General features: G+C 34.1%; 1 protein-coding gene across 1 annotated transcript in view; it reads left to right on the top strand.

The window, feature by feature from the left end:
- LOC145268328 (uncharacterized) overlaps positions 1-17902 on the top strand; it is a 64530-nt gene that overhangs the window by 42706 nt on the left and 3922 nt on the right. The gene's annotated exons all lie outside the window — the stretch shown is intronic.

The raw sequence follows: 17902 nt of genomic DNA, 5'->3' as shown, positions 1-17902 counted from the left end.
GCATACATAATTCAATGCACACATTCTATTACCCACAGGGATACATACAATGGAATGGTATATCCATTCAACATCTGATACACTGTGTCAACACCTAAAAAGATTTTGGATTATATCTACCAAAACACACTCAACGCACCAACGAATATGGCTGCCCCGTATACCTTTCAGAAAATCAATAAGGAGCAACCATGCTTTTTGTTATATGGGACTACTGCCTTCTTCCCTGGACCAATATTCTGCCTTCCTGGATTTATAACCCCGGAGGACATTGTACTCTTTCTGATAATGGACTACCCATGTTGTATCAACTTCCCTTTTCCTATAATTATTTCCATATAATTATCATTCACCACTTAAAAAACTATTTTCAATATTTGCGCTGAAAAGCAAAATAAGTGTCTATTCACAGCTGAACATTTTGCTAACCGCATTTCATTTCCTCTGATGATATGAGCCTTTATTGAAAATCCATGGATTAAGGAAATCAACATAACCCTTTCTATATATTCCTTTTGTCAAAACAATAAATTCTTAATTCGAATATATGTGTCTATATGTTGTTTTTTTAGAATTTAAATATAACCACTAAACTTATATATTGCTCTATGCTTAAATATTGAGCTTCTTTTTGGCTAGGATCGCCCTGAAAGTATTACTTCAAGTAATATCCATCAGGATCTTTCATCTGATTTCTAATCAGTGTCTTATCTTGAGATTATATATATATATATATATATATATATATATATATATATATATATATATATATATATATATATATAACTACTTCATTTGTTCACATAAATTTAATATACGAAAGTATAGATTTATGCGTAAACTAAGTATTTACTTCAAAAGTGCTCAATACGTAGGTAGAGCTAGTTAGTAATTTATAAAATATATATGGCGATTAAGCTACACTGAATATTCAGCGTTTCATCCAACTGTAGGATTCGTCAGGCTCATGCACATAACATATTTAATCTGAAAAGGAAACACTAGATAAATAAAAAGTGTTTCCTTTTCAGATTAAATATGTTTTTAACTCATTTCAAAGTGTTTTTTTTTTAACATATTTCATTAACTGTTTGCTCATATTATAAGCTCTATTTCCTATTTGGTATTAGCGAGCTTTTATATCTGGCTGAGATAATTTTATAAATATTAATTCTTTAATATTTATAATTTACTTTAATTTTACCATCTTGGATCATTTTGGTAAATTCAATTGTAATTTTCATTTTATATATATATATATATATATATATATATATATAATTATTTCCACAGCCAGACAACATTGCAGCTCACAAGAGCCATGACAACTAACAAACCGGAAGTCCAAGACTTGAGTTTGCCCTCATTTGGGCTCATCTGTTAGGCACATTCGAACTCGAGATTTGAAATTTGGCTATTAAGGAGTCAAAGTTCAATGATTTGACATTTGAGAACTCTACCAAACTCCTCTGCTAATTTTGGGTCTAAACACTTGAAATTTTAGATATGATTCCTTGGACATAGATCTAACTTAATAACTTGATTTGGCACCAAAACAATAAATGTTTAGGGGTCATTATAGGGGTCAAATTTAAAAAAATTGACCGTTTTTTTTTTTGGGGGGGGGGGTGCTCAGCATACACCTCCAAACACCCGGGCAACGCTGGGCTGAAATGCTAGTATATCCATAAAAGTGAACGTGTCTGTGTGTCTGTCTATGTGTCTGTGTACATTTTACTTCACAATAACTCTGTTAATTTTTAGTCTGCAGACTCGAAATTTGAGATACAGGGTACTGAGATTTGGGAAAATCTATGTCATTGAAATTTGGCTGTTAAGGGGTCAAAGTTCAACGATTTTACTTTTGAGCACTCTACCAAACTCCTCCGACAATTTTGGGTCTAAACACTTGAAATTTTAGATATAGGTTCCTTGGACATGGATCTAACTTAATAACTTGATTTGAGGCTAAAACAATAAATTTTAAGGGGTCATAATAAGGGTCAAATTTAAAAGAATTGATCGTTTTTTGTTTTGTTTTTTTTGCTTAACATACACCTCCAAATACCCAGGCAACGCCGGGCACTCATGCTAGTATATCTATAAAAGTGAACGTGTCTGTGTGTCTCTGTCTGTCTGTCTGTGTGTCTGTGTACATTTCCTTACGTAATAACTCTGTCAATTTTTAGTCTACAGACTCGAAATTTGATATACAGGGTACTGAGATTTGGGAAAATCTATGTGATTGTTTTTCGGCCAGAAATTTTGCTGTTTAGGAGTCAAAGTTCAACGATTTGACCTTTGAGAACTCTACCAAATTCCTCCGACAATTTTGGGATTTAAACACTTGAAATTTTAGATGTAGATTACTTGGAAATGGATCAAACTTTTTAATTTGATTTGAGCCCAAAAAAATGAAGGTTAAAGAGTCAAAATTGGGGTCAAAGTATAAAAATTTGACCGATTTTTTTGTTTTTTTTTTCTTGCTCAGCATACACCTCCAAACACCCGGGCAACGCCGGGCACCCATGCTAGTATATCTATAAAAGTGAAAGTGTCTGTCTGTGTGTCTGTGTGTGTACATTTCCCTACACAATAACTCTGTCAATTTTCATTCTACTGACTCGAAATTTGATACACAGGGTACTGAGATTTGTGTGATCAGTTTTCGTCCAGAAATTTTGCTGGTCAGGGGTCATAGTTAAACGATTTGACCTTTGAGAACTCTACCAAACTTCTCCGCCAATTTTGGGTTTAAACACTTGAAATTTTAGATATAGGTAGGTTCCTTGGACATGGATCTAACTTAGTAACTTGATTTAAGCCCAAAACAATAAATGTTAAGTGGTCATAATCGGGTTCAAAGTTAAAAAGAATTTGACCGCTTCAGTTTCTACCAAATTACTCAGACAATTTCTGGTCTAAACATTTGAAATTTTACATAAAGTGTATTCAGAGATAGGGCAAGCTTTTTAATCGGTTTGGGTCGAAAATTTGAGCTACCAATATATAAATGTATGTATGTATGTTTGCATGTCTTCCTAAAACTTTCGACAGAGGAGACGGATTTTCACAAGATCAGTATCGTTTTTAAGCTCAGCTTTTCAGACGACAAATACTGAAAAATTGGTTAAAAACATTAACTTCTTCACCTTCAACTGGGCACTTTTCTACAGGGAGGGGTTGTATTTTTCACCAATATTTTTTAAAGTCATCCCCTCTTTTCAATTGTCTAGCTTTAATTTAAACATAAGTCACTTCCGGTTTGGTGGTGGTCGTAACAGCAAAGACGTCACATTCCCCCCCCCTCTTTTCCTCCTTTGTGTTACGGGTTCGAGCTTGCCTTTCTACTACTACTTTTTTTTTTTTTGTCTCAACACACACCTCCAAACACCCGGGTAACGCCGGGCACCCATGCTAGTATTATAAGAAAATATACTTCTACAGAAATATATATATATCTGTCCAAATAATAGAAATAATCAAACCTCATCTAAAAAATTTAGAAATGTAAAGCTACTGTTGTACTGATTGATGGGGATATATCCCAACTGATACAAACACCTCAAAGCAAGTAGCAAGTAGGATCATGTTATTAATAATTACTAATCAAATACGCAATACCTATTTACAATGCCTCCCCACGGGACAGAATTAGACACCAGGGTCGTTTTTTTGGAGAATGTTCGCACAATATCTAAGTATGTTGAGTGAACCGTATGCATGACTGACCATTGCATTCTAAAAATAATAATTAGCAGAGCCTATCGACATTTCCACGGTTAATTAAAGCAAAGGAGTTTTAATTTTGTCAGTTTATCTAAATTCTTTGTTAATAGCAAGCAATGGTTATATAATAAAGAGGATGTAATAGGAGTATGTATAAGTTCGCTCTAACTGAAATATTATAATATGTATAAAGGGTGAGGTTTTTTTTAGATGCAGCGAACTTTAAATTGAATAAATCACAGAATAATATTTTTATTATACAAATATGTGGTTTTATCACACCGAGGTTTATTCCAAATATTAATTTTGGGCATTTATAATTTAAATACAATTTCGGGCATATGCGGGGGGCATATGCCCGAAATTGTATTTAAATTATAAATGCCCAAAATTAATATTTGGAATAAACCTCTCCTTTTCTTTTTTTTTCTTTTCTTTTTTTAAAGTTGAAATATTTCTTATTAATTTCGGACTGTAACAGATGTTTAGGGTTTAGTGCCTTTTATTTAACACTAGCCACTGAAATGACAAACACAACAAGTAACAAAGAAAAAGGGTTTATTTTAGCCAGCCTTTGGTGAATATCCACAGGGAGATATATTGTTCCGGATTAAACCTAGTCTCTGGCCACCTATTGCTGTCACGGTAGTTATTCCCTGTGAGAATCTTTGATACTGGATTAGCGGCAGAGAGAGAGAGAGAGAGAGAGAGAGAGAGAGAGAGAGAGGGGGGGAAGGGTCTGGCCTGGTTGGCGTCTCTCTAAATAAGAAAGAGTTTTTTTCCTTCAAACCGGAAACTCTCAGAGTTCCCTAGGAGAGAAAAAGGATCGATGCGCCGCGCCCCTGATTGGTCAGTATGTGGCCAAATCACACAAGGGAGTGGCATTGATTTGCAAGGGAAATGTTCTGTTTGTTTCTGCTACCGATTTATCTTCAAGGAGTGAAAGAGTTCTATCGCCTAATTTTTTTCTTGCAAGTAAAATCCTTGTTGTTATTGTTGTTGTTGATGATGATGATGTCAGCGAACTCTTCAAACGAAGACACACGAACTCTTCAATTGTGAGCTTTTGCTCACAATTAAAGAGTTCGTGTGTCTTCATTTAACTTTAATTTTTTTTTTTTTTTTTTACATGGTAGTCACCACTTATCAAGGCCTGGAAGCCACTCGGGTTTAAGGGTTATTGCATGTACAGTAATCATTAGTAATGGAGATTTGATAAAGTATCTTACTTAAGGGGGCGGTTCATCAGGAATTTGTTTATGTTGGACTTGAAGACATCCAAGCTGTAGTCAGGTGGGAAACAGGCAAACAGAAGAGAGTTCCACTTCTAAGAAAGAAGCTTTGTTCATGGAATCTACATTTTTATTTAGGTACAGATAAAGAGTGGGGAAAATTATTGACAGTGGTTTCAGCTAGATGGGTGTTTTTCGTAAAAGATCGGCGAGGGGGACCAGAGATTGGAGCTCAAAAAAGCACTTGTCATGGAAATAACGATAAAACAAAGACAGGCTCGCAATATCTCTTCTGTGAGAGAGAAGTTGCAGGGTAGAGAAAAGGGCATCCCCCACTAAGCCATGAAGTCTATTTTGTACTCTGTCAAGGCAGGATAGGCTGTTTTTAGCAGCTCCTGCCCAGATGTGGCAGCAGTACTCCATTCTTGGACATACTTGACTTTTATATAGATAGAGAATTGCATTAGTAGTGAGATATCTTCTGGGGCGGTAGAAGGATCCAACAATTTTTCCAGCGACCTGGGCAACAGATTTGATGTATGTGTTCCATTTCAGATCAGAAGTAACGGTCAAGCCCAGAAGCTTGTCAAAACATGGAGCCTCCCCAAGACGAGAGCCATCCATTTCAATTGATGCGAGATGAGGATCAGAGCATTGATGATGTAAAGATAGGAGCTTGGTTTTAGATGCATTAAAAGTAACCAGCCACGTCTTCCCCCACTGAACCACATGCTCGAGATCAGAGGAGAGAGAATCATAAAGAACTTTGTCACTTACGGCCTTTGATGTATTGCCATAGATGGTCGTGTCATCAGCATAGATGTCAACGAATGATATAAGTATGTGTTTTAGGAAATCATTGATGTAGATCAGGAAGAGAGTTGGGCCCAGGATGGACCCCTGGGGGACTCCAGCATTAATACTGTGGGCCTCTGATTTCTGTCCATCAACCACTACTCTTATGAGCCTATCAGAGAGAAATGATTTAATAATTGAGAAAACATCTCCAGTTATACCGTAGCTGGAAATCTTGTGAAGTAGGCCTTTATGCCATACCTTATCGAAAGCCTTTGATATGTCAAGAGCAATTGCCCTAGAAAGGAAGCCTTTGTTGAGAGATTCACTAATCCTATGAGATATAACTATTAACACATCTGCTGTAGATCTAGCAGAATGGAAGCCGTATTGCATGTCACTAAGGTTATTTCTGCTGAGGTGGTTGGCTACTTCTTTATTTAATATGGATTCCAGCAACTTACTCATGACACACAGGAGACTTATTGGTCTGTACTGAAAGGGAGACGACATCACCTGAATTCTTAAATGCAGGGCATACTGATGAGATTTTCCAGGGTCTTGGAAAACACTTCTTAAGTCAACGCTTAAACAGTTTTGTAAGTATGGGGGCAAGTTCTGGTTGAAGCTTTTTCAACACTATAATTGGAATGCCGTCAGGGCCAGTTGCTTTACTGGAATCACGATTCTTGATTAGCTTAGCGACCTCATGCACAGATATTTGTATGTTGCATAGCGTGTTGTATGTTATAGGAGGAAATACGAGGAGTTGATGGCCTTCGTCGCATGGGGTAGAATTAACTGCAAAGTTCTTGGAAAATAGTTTGGCCTTGTCTGATGCTGACGAGATGACCTCAGGTCCATTGATGATGGTAGGGATAGAACGCATGTTTCTGTTCAGGATCCTGTTTGCTATTTGCCAAAACTGGTGAGAACCAAGCCGCTGCTCAGCTACTTTGGATTTAACGGACTAAGCATATAGCTCTCTTGCATTTTTTATTACTCTTTTACAGTGGTTGCTGGCAGTCCTGAAAGCAGCTTTAGTCTCAGTACATCTATTACATTGGTAGCTATGGAAAAAGTGATTTCTGTGCATGATGGCAGCAGCACATTCTGGGGAGAATCATGGCTGGCTGTTAGGTTTTTGTTGGAATTTTTTGGATGGTATGAATCGGTCTATGCCTACAATTAACAATTCTGTCAGGTCTGATACTACAGAGGACACATCCTTTTTAAACATGGAATGCAGAGGTAGATCAGATATAAATGTACTTCAGCTATCCCAGTCAGCCATAGAGTATCGATATACAGTACAGTGGAGAGGTATTTCTGAAGACTTATTACATTTCATTTTTATCTTAACTGATACAACCGAGTGGTCGGAGGATCTCAGAGGAGATAGGACAGAACATTAACATAGCTCAGGGCAAGTTGTGAGAAAAAAGTCTAGAAGGCTTGCATACTGACCGGTAGTATCGGGTACATGTGTGGGTATATCAATCAGTGAATCTATTATGCCTTTAACTCATCAGAAGAAATAGCAACAATCAATCCGTCAAAAAGAAATAAAGTATGATTTGACATGATTAAAATCTAAAAATTGGAAGAGAAGCTGCAAATACCTATAATATGCTTCCATTATGTCATTTTGAAATATATATATATATATATATATATATATATATATATATATATATATATATATATACTCAGGGTTTTTTTATATTCAAAAGTAATGGACTAATGAATTCAACGAGGTTGTTAGATAGTGCTCAATAAAAATAGCTGATAATACTTGTTTATTGTTATATAAACATGCTCACATCCCGCTGCTACAAATAGCCACTTGTTTCAATCAAACAACAGTGGCTATTTGTAGCAGCGGGATGTAAGCATGTTTATATAACAATAAACAAGTATTATATATATATATATATATATATATATATATATATATATATATATATATATATATATATATTATTATTATTATTATTAGTGTGTCTTCGCTTTAAAGGTATAAAAATTAGTATTAAAGCTCTTGGAAGCATAATTAGAAATTTACAAACTTTAAATAAACAGATGAAACTGTTTCCAGAACACGTTAAAGATACAGGTGATAGAAGAACTCTTTCACTCCCTGATGATGAACCTGTTACGGCCCAAAATTAATAAGAAATATTTCAACTTAAAAAAAACAAGAGAAAATTTAATCATATTTTTCTTCCTTCACTTAATAATTTGCCAATCGATTTCTTGTGTGTATTTTCTATAGATGTTAACATTTTTAATTCAATTTTGTGGAAAAAAAGAAAAGAAAAGAAATAGAAATAACAGACCCTTTTCTTTTTGTTTTGTTTGTTTCATATTTTATGCTTCAGCCAAATATAGGATGGATTAAAAAGACATCATTGAAGGCAAAGTTTGGAGCTCTTAAATTGGTGCTGATAAGCAAAGAAGGATGGGGTAACTGATTAGCACAGATAATCATACAATAGCCTTTTCATGTGTTTACCTATTTTTAAGTTTAGCCCAAGATTTAAGAGGCTTTTCTTTGAATTTCTATTATTTATGGTCTGAAAAGAATTCTGAGTTCAATTCAAAGAACTCATTGTCTATAATACAAAATAAGCATAACTACTACTACTACTACTACTACTACTACTACTACTACTACCACTACTACTACCACTACTACTACTACCACTACCACTACCACTACTACTACTTTTACTTCGACAACGACGACAACAACAACATCAGCAACAACATCAACAGCAACAACAATAACAACATCAGCAACAACAACATCAGCAACAACATCAGCAATAACATCAGCAACAACAACAACATCAACAACAACACCGTCAGCAACAAAAACAACAACAACATCAGCAACAACAAGCACAATAACAACATTGGCAACAACAACATCGGCAACAACAATAACATCGGCAACAACAACATCGGCAACAACAATAACATCGGCAACAGCAACATCGGCAACAACAATAACATCGGCAACAACAACATTGGCAACAACAACAACAACACCAACATCGACAACAACAACAATAACAACGACAACATCGGCAAAAACAACAACATCGGCAACAACAACAACAACAACAACAATAACAACAACAATATTGGCAGCAACAACAGTAATAATAACAAAACAACAACAACAGCAACAATGACAACAATGACAAAACAACAACAGAAACGACAACACAACAACATTGACAAAAAATAAACAACAGCAAGACAACAGCAACAACAATAACAACAATGAAAACAACATCGGCAAAAAAATAACAACAATCATGACAACAACGAAAACAACAACAACAACAACAACAACAACTGCAACGACGATAAAACTGATGACAACAATAACAACAACAACAACAACAACAACAACAACAACAACAGCAGCAGCAGCAACTGTTCTGCGTCTATTAACCTAAGAATTTCCATCCATTCTTTCAATGTGACCATACCATTAAAGTCTCACACCCTCCCATTATTTTTTATATTGGTCTTCTTGCTGTTTCGGTTGCTTGGAGACCTAGGTAGAAAGTACCAATCAGGAGTCCATTCTTGACAATCAGCCCGACAGATGAAGGGCTAGAAACTAGCCGAGTATCTGTCGGACTGAGGTACGCTGCCTGGGCATTACCTAGGAGATTCACCCTCTCAGGCTTTGTCACCCAGCTTTTGGGTGGGACAAGTTTACTTCTTGTTGCCTGAGGCGCCCTGATGAAAGAATGCCAACAGAGATGTCTAGGCAATTTTTGCTAGGCCCGAGTGCCCCTCTTTTAGGGGTGACGGCTAGACATCTTCACCTTTCAACCTTGTGTCACATCTTGCTGTGGTGGACAGCAAATAAGTATCGACCATTGAAGTCTTCTGTTCTGCATACATCTTCCTGTAATGTTTAGATGCAATGTTCTTTTAAAACTCAAATTACACATTTATATTTTTAATTCTTTCATTTTTTCCCCCCAGAAACTGGATATCGATACTGTATTGATCTTAACTGAGCTAAAGGCAGACCATAATATCAAAACCACAACTACATTGGTCTGTCTTTCGTAGAAGAGACCAGTCACTAATGTAAAAATGAGTTTCGAAAAAAAATCTCCATAAGTCATAAGCTATGCAAACACCTTTCTCTGATCTACTTTTGTGAGTCCTGTCTGGATATGTATTGGATTAGGGTTAGGGTTCCGGTAGGTTCGTTAGGTTAAGGTGTACAGAATGCAGAATAAACACCACTATGGAATGCAATGTGGAATATGAACAGTTATCTGTGTGAGTTTATGTGGCGGCAGAAATATAAGGAATCTCTATTTTGATGAGTAGATTCCATCAACGTGATGAGTAAGAATTTTTTTTTCTTTTGGTACAACCCATGTTTATTTATTTTTTTCCAGTAGCATAGTATTTTAAGGGCAGCGAGTCACTTTCACAAAGGATTTTTAGGAGTTTTAATGCTTTTAGTACACAACTTAAGAAAATAAATAATTCCCCACAAGCTTCTGAAATGACGAACGCAACAATTTCATAAAAGGTAACACAGAAAAAGTTTATTAAGGAGAATGTTCACCGGGTGATATGTTCCTAGTCAAAAGCTGGACTCCGGCTACCTGGTGCTATCGAAATGGAATCGTCAATACCGGTAGAAATAACACCGAAGTGGAGAGAGAGAAGAAAAGGGGGTCCGTTCTGTTTGGTGCCTCTCTCAGTAAGGGAGAATTCTTCTCCTCCAAACCGGATGCTGGCCGATTTCCTCAGGGGATAGAAAGGATCAATGCGCCGCACCCCTGATTGGTCAATATGTGGCAAAATAGTACAGAGGAGAGGCGTGAAAGAAAAAAGTTTCATTTGTTTCTGCTACAGTTTTGCTTGAGTTTGAAATAACATATCAATCGATGAACCTAAATGAACATTTTAAAATAATCGATTCACAGATTTTTTTTTTTTAAGGAAATCGCTTGAGACAAGACATTAGGTCTTGATATAAAGAGCTTCTTTTTTTTCTTTCATCGGTATCACCACTTATTAAGGCCCGGAGGACACTCGAGGATAAGGGTTCAAGAGTGTACAGTAGTCAATTGGACAATATAGTAATCGTTAGAAATGGAAATTCGGTAAATTTGTTAACTTAAGTGAAATGGCGCATCAAGAACTTGTTTTCGTTGAACTTGAAGGCAACCATATTGTAGCCAGCTGGATAGCTGACAAGAACGGAGATGATTGTTGAAAAAAAAAAAACAGGAGATACTTATTGACCATAGTCTTGAAAAGGAAAACAGTGAACAGGAAGAGAGTTCCACAATCTTTCAGTTCTTGGAAAGAATCTACTGGAATAAGAAGCTGTGTTACAATGAGGTATCAAAACAGCAAATTGATGGAGATTATCAAACCAAATAATCTCATTATATATATATAAAAAAAAGAAAATTTTTATTTCAATATCTTCTTTTCTTTCAGATCGCTTGCCTTTGAAATTCCGGGTTTGTATTACTATAAACATACATTTGAAAAATTTGTCAAAAAACAAATATAGTATAACAAATAAATGTTATCAAAGTAGAGATAAGTTACTTTTCTACCTAACTGGGTATTTTTTTAGTGTTTTTATTTAATGTAACATGTTTATTCAGCTCGAAAGCATAGTGTTTACTGATGTATTGGAAAGTTTAAAATGGCGCCCGACTCTCCATTAAACACGGTAAGTTTGGGAAAATGAGTTAAAATAAAAAAGTATAAAAAATACTGTTAGAAACTCGCTCAATATATGTTACCGTGACATAGGCTGACATATATTCGGTGGGTTTCTAACAGTATTTTGTATAGTATTTTATTTTTAACTTATTTTCCCAAACTTACCGTGTCCAACAGAGAGTTAGGCGCCATTTTTAACTTTCCAATACATCGGTAAACATTACCTTTTCTAGACATACTTATTATAAAATCCAATAATGAACTATCCTTCAAAGTTCACCCCAAAGCTACAAACAAAAATGATTACATACATTTCTATTCACACCATAATAATAAAATAAAAACAAGTATGATAATTGGTTTCTTCTTACGCGCATTCAGAATTTGCAGTCCTGAATATCTGGACGAAGAATTCAAATACCTCGCAAATATTTTGAAAACCTTGCAATATCCGCCATATTTCATATGGAATGCTAAGTAAAAAGCCACACAAATATTTCCCAGGATAAATAATCAAAAATCATATACACCAGACCTTTCTCTCATAAACAGACATTTTCTTTTACCTACACACACCAATAATACAATAATTTGTAACACACTAAACAAACGAGGAATTCTAATCATACAAACCACATCACAAACTATAAGACAAATATTAAAAACTACATCTCCAAAGCAAACCAGTTTCCAATGCAGGCATATACACTATTCCTTGCCAAAATTAACATCATAGATACGTCGGTGAAACCCAGCGTAAGTTAGAAAAAAAGGTTCAGTGAACATAAAAGAGATATAAAAAATAGCAATTTTCTAAGTGCATTATTCTCCCATTTATTGCAGAATAATCACACCTTTGACTTTAAACAAACAAAACTAGTTAAATTTATTATGACCTTCATCTTCACCGAGGTGCGCGACTTGACACAAAAAAAAAACAACTTCTTAATCAACTGCTAACACACACGTCACTGTAACGTTCAATGACAAGAACAACAACCTTCTCACTCGACCTGCCTTTTATACCACTCTCTCAATCCCTCCTCTTGCGCATGCGCCCAGAGATTCCTGACAACCTTGAGACTTCCGCTTATAAAAAACCAAGTTTTGTTGTCGCGCATGCCTACACAAGGCACAAACACGTGGGCATTTGTTTTGTTGGTAAGTGCTACACTCCCCACTGATCTGATGATCACATAGAGTGCACTCCGGGGGTGGCCTCTTAGTTCGCTGGCTTCTGCGAAGGGTGGTATTTACAATCTCAGATACAGGATCTGGTTCTGGTTCTGGGTGTGGTTCTGGTTCTGGTTCTGATCCTGCCTGATCAGACAAACTACAACTACCACTATCTTGCTCGGTGACCTCACTCATCAGCAGCTCATCAGCTGATTATTCATTGCTCTCTGTAGTTGTGGGATGTACTTCACTAGCTGGGCGTGGGGTTCCATGGGCGTTACAGATACGCTGGTGGAAGCCCTCAACAGTTGCTTAACATGTGTGGGAAGGCCGGCCACAAACGCATACGCCGAAATAGCTTATGACCTTCACCCTATAATAGCAATTTTCTAAGTGCATTATTCTCCCATTTATTGGAGCATAATCACACCTTTGACTTTGAACAAACAAAACTAGTTAAATTTATTATGACCTTCACCGAGGTGCGCGACTTGACACAAAAAAACAGCTTCTTAATCAACTGCTAACGCACGCGTCACTGTAACGTTCAATGACAACAACAACAACCTTCTCACTCGACCTGCCTTTTATACCACTCTCTCAATCCCTCCTCTTGCGCATGCGCATGGAGATTCCTGACAACCTCGAGAACTCCGCTTATAAAAACCCAAGTTTTGTTGTCGCGCATGCCTACACAAGGCACAAACACGTGGGCGTTTGTTTTGTTGGTAAGTACTACATTTATTTCAAATAAACCGCGCCGGAGACTACTTGAATCAGCGCTTCTTATCGCAAATTCAAGCACAATCAAATAACGTGCAGGTTTTTATAATGTAGCGCCATTAATAAATAAACTTTTATTAAAAGAGCATAATTTAATTGTAGACATCGGTTAACCTTCTCACACCATAGAAACACCTCCTATAATAATTAATGCATATAATCTCAATCAATAAATTACATAACAAAAACACTCATTTTATTTCTGTTACAAACCTATATTTGAATTTTAAAAGATATATTCTTTCCAAAAAGAATATTAACCGCGTCATATCTTTTAAAAATATATTAACGGCTATATGACGTTAATAAAAATCTCTCTTTCTTTAACAAAGCAAGACCCACCCCCGTCCTGTTTTTGAATTTCCAACGTCTTTTTCCGTTTCCTGAAATAGAACAGCGTCACACTTTGCACACGAAACATTTTCAAATATTTTGTACTGGTGTTTTCGTTTCTTAATCTCATTCATCCAAAGGAAGTCTCGAAATAAAGACGAAAAGTTGATGAACATATAACACAGTATATATATATATATATATATATATATATATATATATATATATATATATATATATATATATATATATGGAAAATTTTGTTGAAAATCCAAAGACTCACGTTTTCTTTTTTATAACCTTGGTTTATTTCCTGGATTTTTTCGTTATAGCTGCTTCATTGATGAGTTGGCAATTTTACGATTTATGTTTCATAAAAATATCCTGTCCCCACCAACTTCTTCAGACGTTTATCCATTAGATTTTTACAACAAAAGGTATATTTTTAACATGCTGGATATTGCATTCGGGTAAAAGGATTTCCAAAGCCCTGCTTACTCACTTCCTCTATCATTTGGTGTTATGCAAAGATAGTTTTCCGTTTTAACCCGTACTTTCGTACTTTTATTTTTTATCTATAAATTATTTATTTTTGTTTTAATTTTCCCTTTTTTTCCCCTATTTGTTTGTTCCAATTATCATATAATTTTATATAATTTTATTCCTATATTTATGCGTGCTTATTTTAATATTGTTTTTTTTTTTTGTTTTTTTGCTTGGTGTTTGAATATATAATATTTTACAAAAATACATTACTTTAATTATTATCTCCCTATCTTAATCGTGTAGAGCTCCATTTATTCAGACAGGTTAACCCTTTCTCTCTGAAAAAATCTATTTTTTCAAATTAACTTTATGCCTATAATATTTTACATGTATTTTGTACTTACTTGCATTAATATGGTTAGATCAAGTATCCGTATTGTTATATTTCAGGAAATCCTCCTTTGTCAGACATGTGTTTATTTTTCAAACGTGCATATTATACCTATTGTAAAAAAAGCATGCATTTTACAATTTTATTTGTTCTGTTTTGTGGTTTATATATATATATATATATATATATATATATATATATATATATATATATATATATATATATATATAATAAGTAATGTGATTTATAATTTAAAATTTAAAAATCAAATTTTAATTAAATTAAAAATCAGTTTCATAAGAAGGAACAACAACAAAATCAATTATCTGTACGATCGTTTCGGAAATCCGTGCTTTTTATTGTGGTATACATGAAGTTATGTAGAACAATTATATATAGTTTTTTGGTAAGCAAGGTCTCCTCATCATCAAATTTAGGAGGGTTTTTATTGAATTTAAAAGACACCATAAATAAACCTAGCATTAAAAGTAAGCCAGATGAATCTGAAAAAATTGAAATAAAAGGTTTGGATTTAAAATTTATAAGAAAATTAATATGGGTTAGAGATAGAAATAAGTAGAGAAAAATATATATTTTTGAATTTACATAATAAATTTGATTTAAAAATATATAGAGATAGTTACCTTTTAATTTTTCTTTTTTTGAAATCATATGTATATATATATATATATATATATGAATAGATTTATTATGATCTATTATGATCATTATGATTTCTATCGTACTTATAATCTTTAAAATTTTTCTGTTATAATTTTTACTATTGTTATTCATTTTTTATTTTTACTATTATTATTGTTCTATTCTTATTTTTACCTGTATCTTCATTATTATTATTATTATTATTATTATTGTTGTTGTTGTTGTTGTTGTTGTTGTTGTTGTTGTTGTTATTATTATTATTATTGTTATTATTATTAGTGTTGTTATTGTTGTTATTATTATTATTATTATTATTATTATTATTATTATTGGCATTATAATTATCATTATTATTGTTTGTATTATTTTCATTGTCATCTGTATTATTAATAGTATTAACCTTATCGTTTTTATTATTTCAGTTGTTGTTGTTATCTATATATTAATACGATAGCGTGTCGTTTAATTGTTATGTTCTATTTCTGATTATAAATAATTTTACCAAGAATTCGTCATACGTTTGGGTTTCGGTTTCGACTATAGCTGATGGCACTTAAATCATCTATTTTTTTATAAATAATTTTATCAAAAATTCTTAATAAGTTTTCGTTTCCATTTCGATTACGGCTGAAGGAACTCAAGTTATATATATATATAACTCATTCTGGACTCACAGTAATACATTTCCTATATACTGCTCTGGCTACACATTGAGCACTCTAGTCCGGTTTTTTCATCACTGGTAAAAATATATATATATATATATATATATATATAGTGGAAATGGTAATTAATAAAAACTAAAGAAAGTGCTCAATATTGTTGTAGAGCAAATATGCGTTTTATTTTTTTTTTACCGTATCTTTCTGTTAAGTTACATTATTGTTTCAGCTACCCGGCCGTTTTTTTGGCCGTCATTGAAAGAGAGAGAAAAGTGTTCAATGTGTTTAAAGATAGATTTAATATCATGCCGGCTGTTTGAAGACGAGTTCAGTGTTCGTGGGCACACATGTTTATAGCTAGTAGTTGCTGGAACAAAAGAGAAAGAAAGGACAAAGTCTTCAGTGTACTAATGTATTGGTGTGCGTGAGTAAGAGTTGTATTGATGTATGTTCTTTAGCGTGATAAAGAATGTTCGTTTGGATATCGCACGTGGAAACAACTGGAAGTTTGAAAAGAGCCATGGTTAGCTTGTTGTACTCACGTTCAACCTGGGGGTGGGGCTCAAAGCACACTGGCGATGTTTGCTGTTAGGCAGAAAGAGTATTAATGGTCTCAGATTTCGCCTTTTATATACTATACTCTGTCACGTGACTGAGAGCTGGCTTGTGATTGGACAAGCCAGGGAGAAATGGATTTCAAATCTCGAATTCGTGAGAAGTAATCTCTGCCTGTTTGCGGCTGCTACAATATACATATACATATAATATATCTATAGAGTCCATCTATGAATTCTGACGATGCTAGTTGGATATTTCCTCTCTTTGAGGATCTTCCTCTAGCTGAAACAATATGTAAACTCATTCTGGACTCACAGTAATAAATTTCCTATATACTGCTCTGGCTACACATTCAGCACTTTAGTCCAGTTTTTTCACCACTGGTATATATATATATATATATATATATATATATATATATATATATATATATATATATATATAGTGGAAATTGTAATTAATAAACACTGAAGAAAGTGCTCAATACTGTTGTAGAGCAAATATGCGTTTCATTTTTTATTACCGTATCTTTCTGTTAAGTTACATTATTGTTTCAGCTACCCGGCCGTTTTTTTGCCGTCTGTAGCTTCCTCAGACTATATTATTGTTTCAGCTACCCGGCCGTTTTTTTGGCCGTCTGTAGCTTCCTCAGACTTTTACAGAAATTTCTGTAAAAGTCCGAGGAACCTACAGACAGCCAAAAAAACGGCCGGGTAGCTGAAACAATAATGTAACTTAACAGAAAGATATGGTAATAAAAAATAAAACGCATATATATATATATATATATATATATATATATATATATATAGATAGATAGATAGATAGATAGATAGACAGATAGATAGATAGATAGATAGATAGATAGATATATAAGATCAAACAGTTAATAAAACATGTTAAAAACACTTTGAAAGAGTTAAAAACATATTTAATCTGAAAAGAAAACACTTGATAAGTGGATAATCCTTAATCCATGGAGTTTCGAAGAAATACTTTCCTTCTCATCAGAGGGTAGGAATTAGCAAAATGCGGGATCGGATTTTGCATACAAAAGTATTTGATGAAACTGCAAGTAAATCAAAGATCTTACTTGATAACAAAAAGTGAAGCAGAGGGAATATTGTGAAGTTACACGCGAATGGATAGTCTGATGAAAGGTAAAGTATCCAATAACGGTAAAATCCCAAAATATAACTCCAAGAAAGTTAATTGAATTTCGATTTGCACAAGTAAAATGCAAGGAAATCACGTAATTGGAAGATGGTCCAAAATAAACCAAAGGCCGAAATCCATGGAATAATTCACAAATATGTACAAGAAAAAGGGGGAAAATTCCAATAATATTAATAAAAGAAAAA

The sequence above is a fragment of the Euprymna scolopes genome, chromosome 43 (genome assembly GCF_053919585.1).
Source record: "Euprymna scolopes isolate OS-2025 chromosome 43, ASM5391958v1, whole genome shotgun sequence".
NCBI lineage: Eukaryota > Metazoa > Mollusca > Cephalopoda > Sepiida > Sepiolidae > Euprymna > Euprymna scolopes.
Note: the sequence above shows the minus strand (reverse complement) of the source record. Positions and strands in the feature narration are given on the sequence as shown.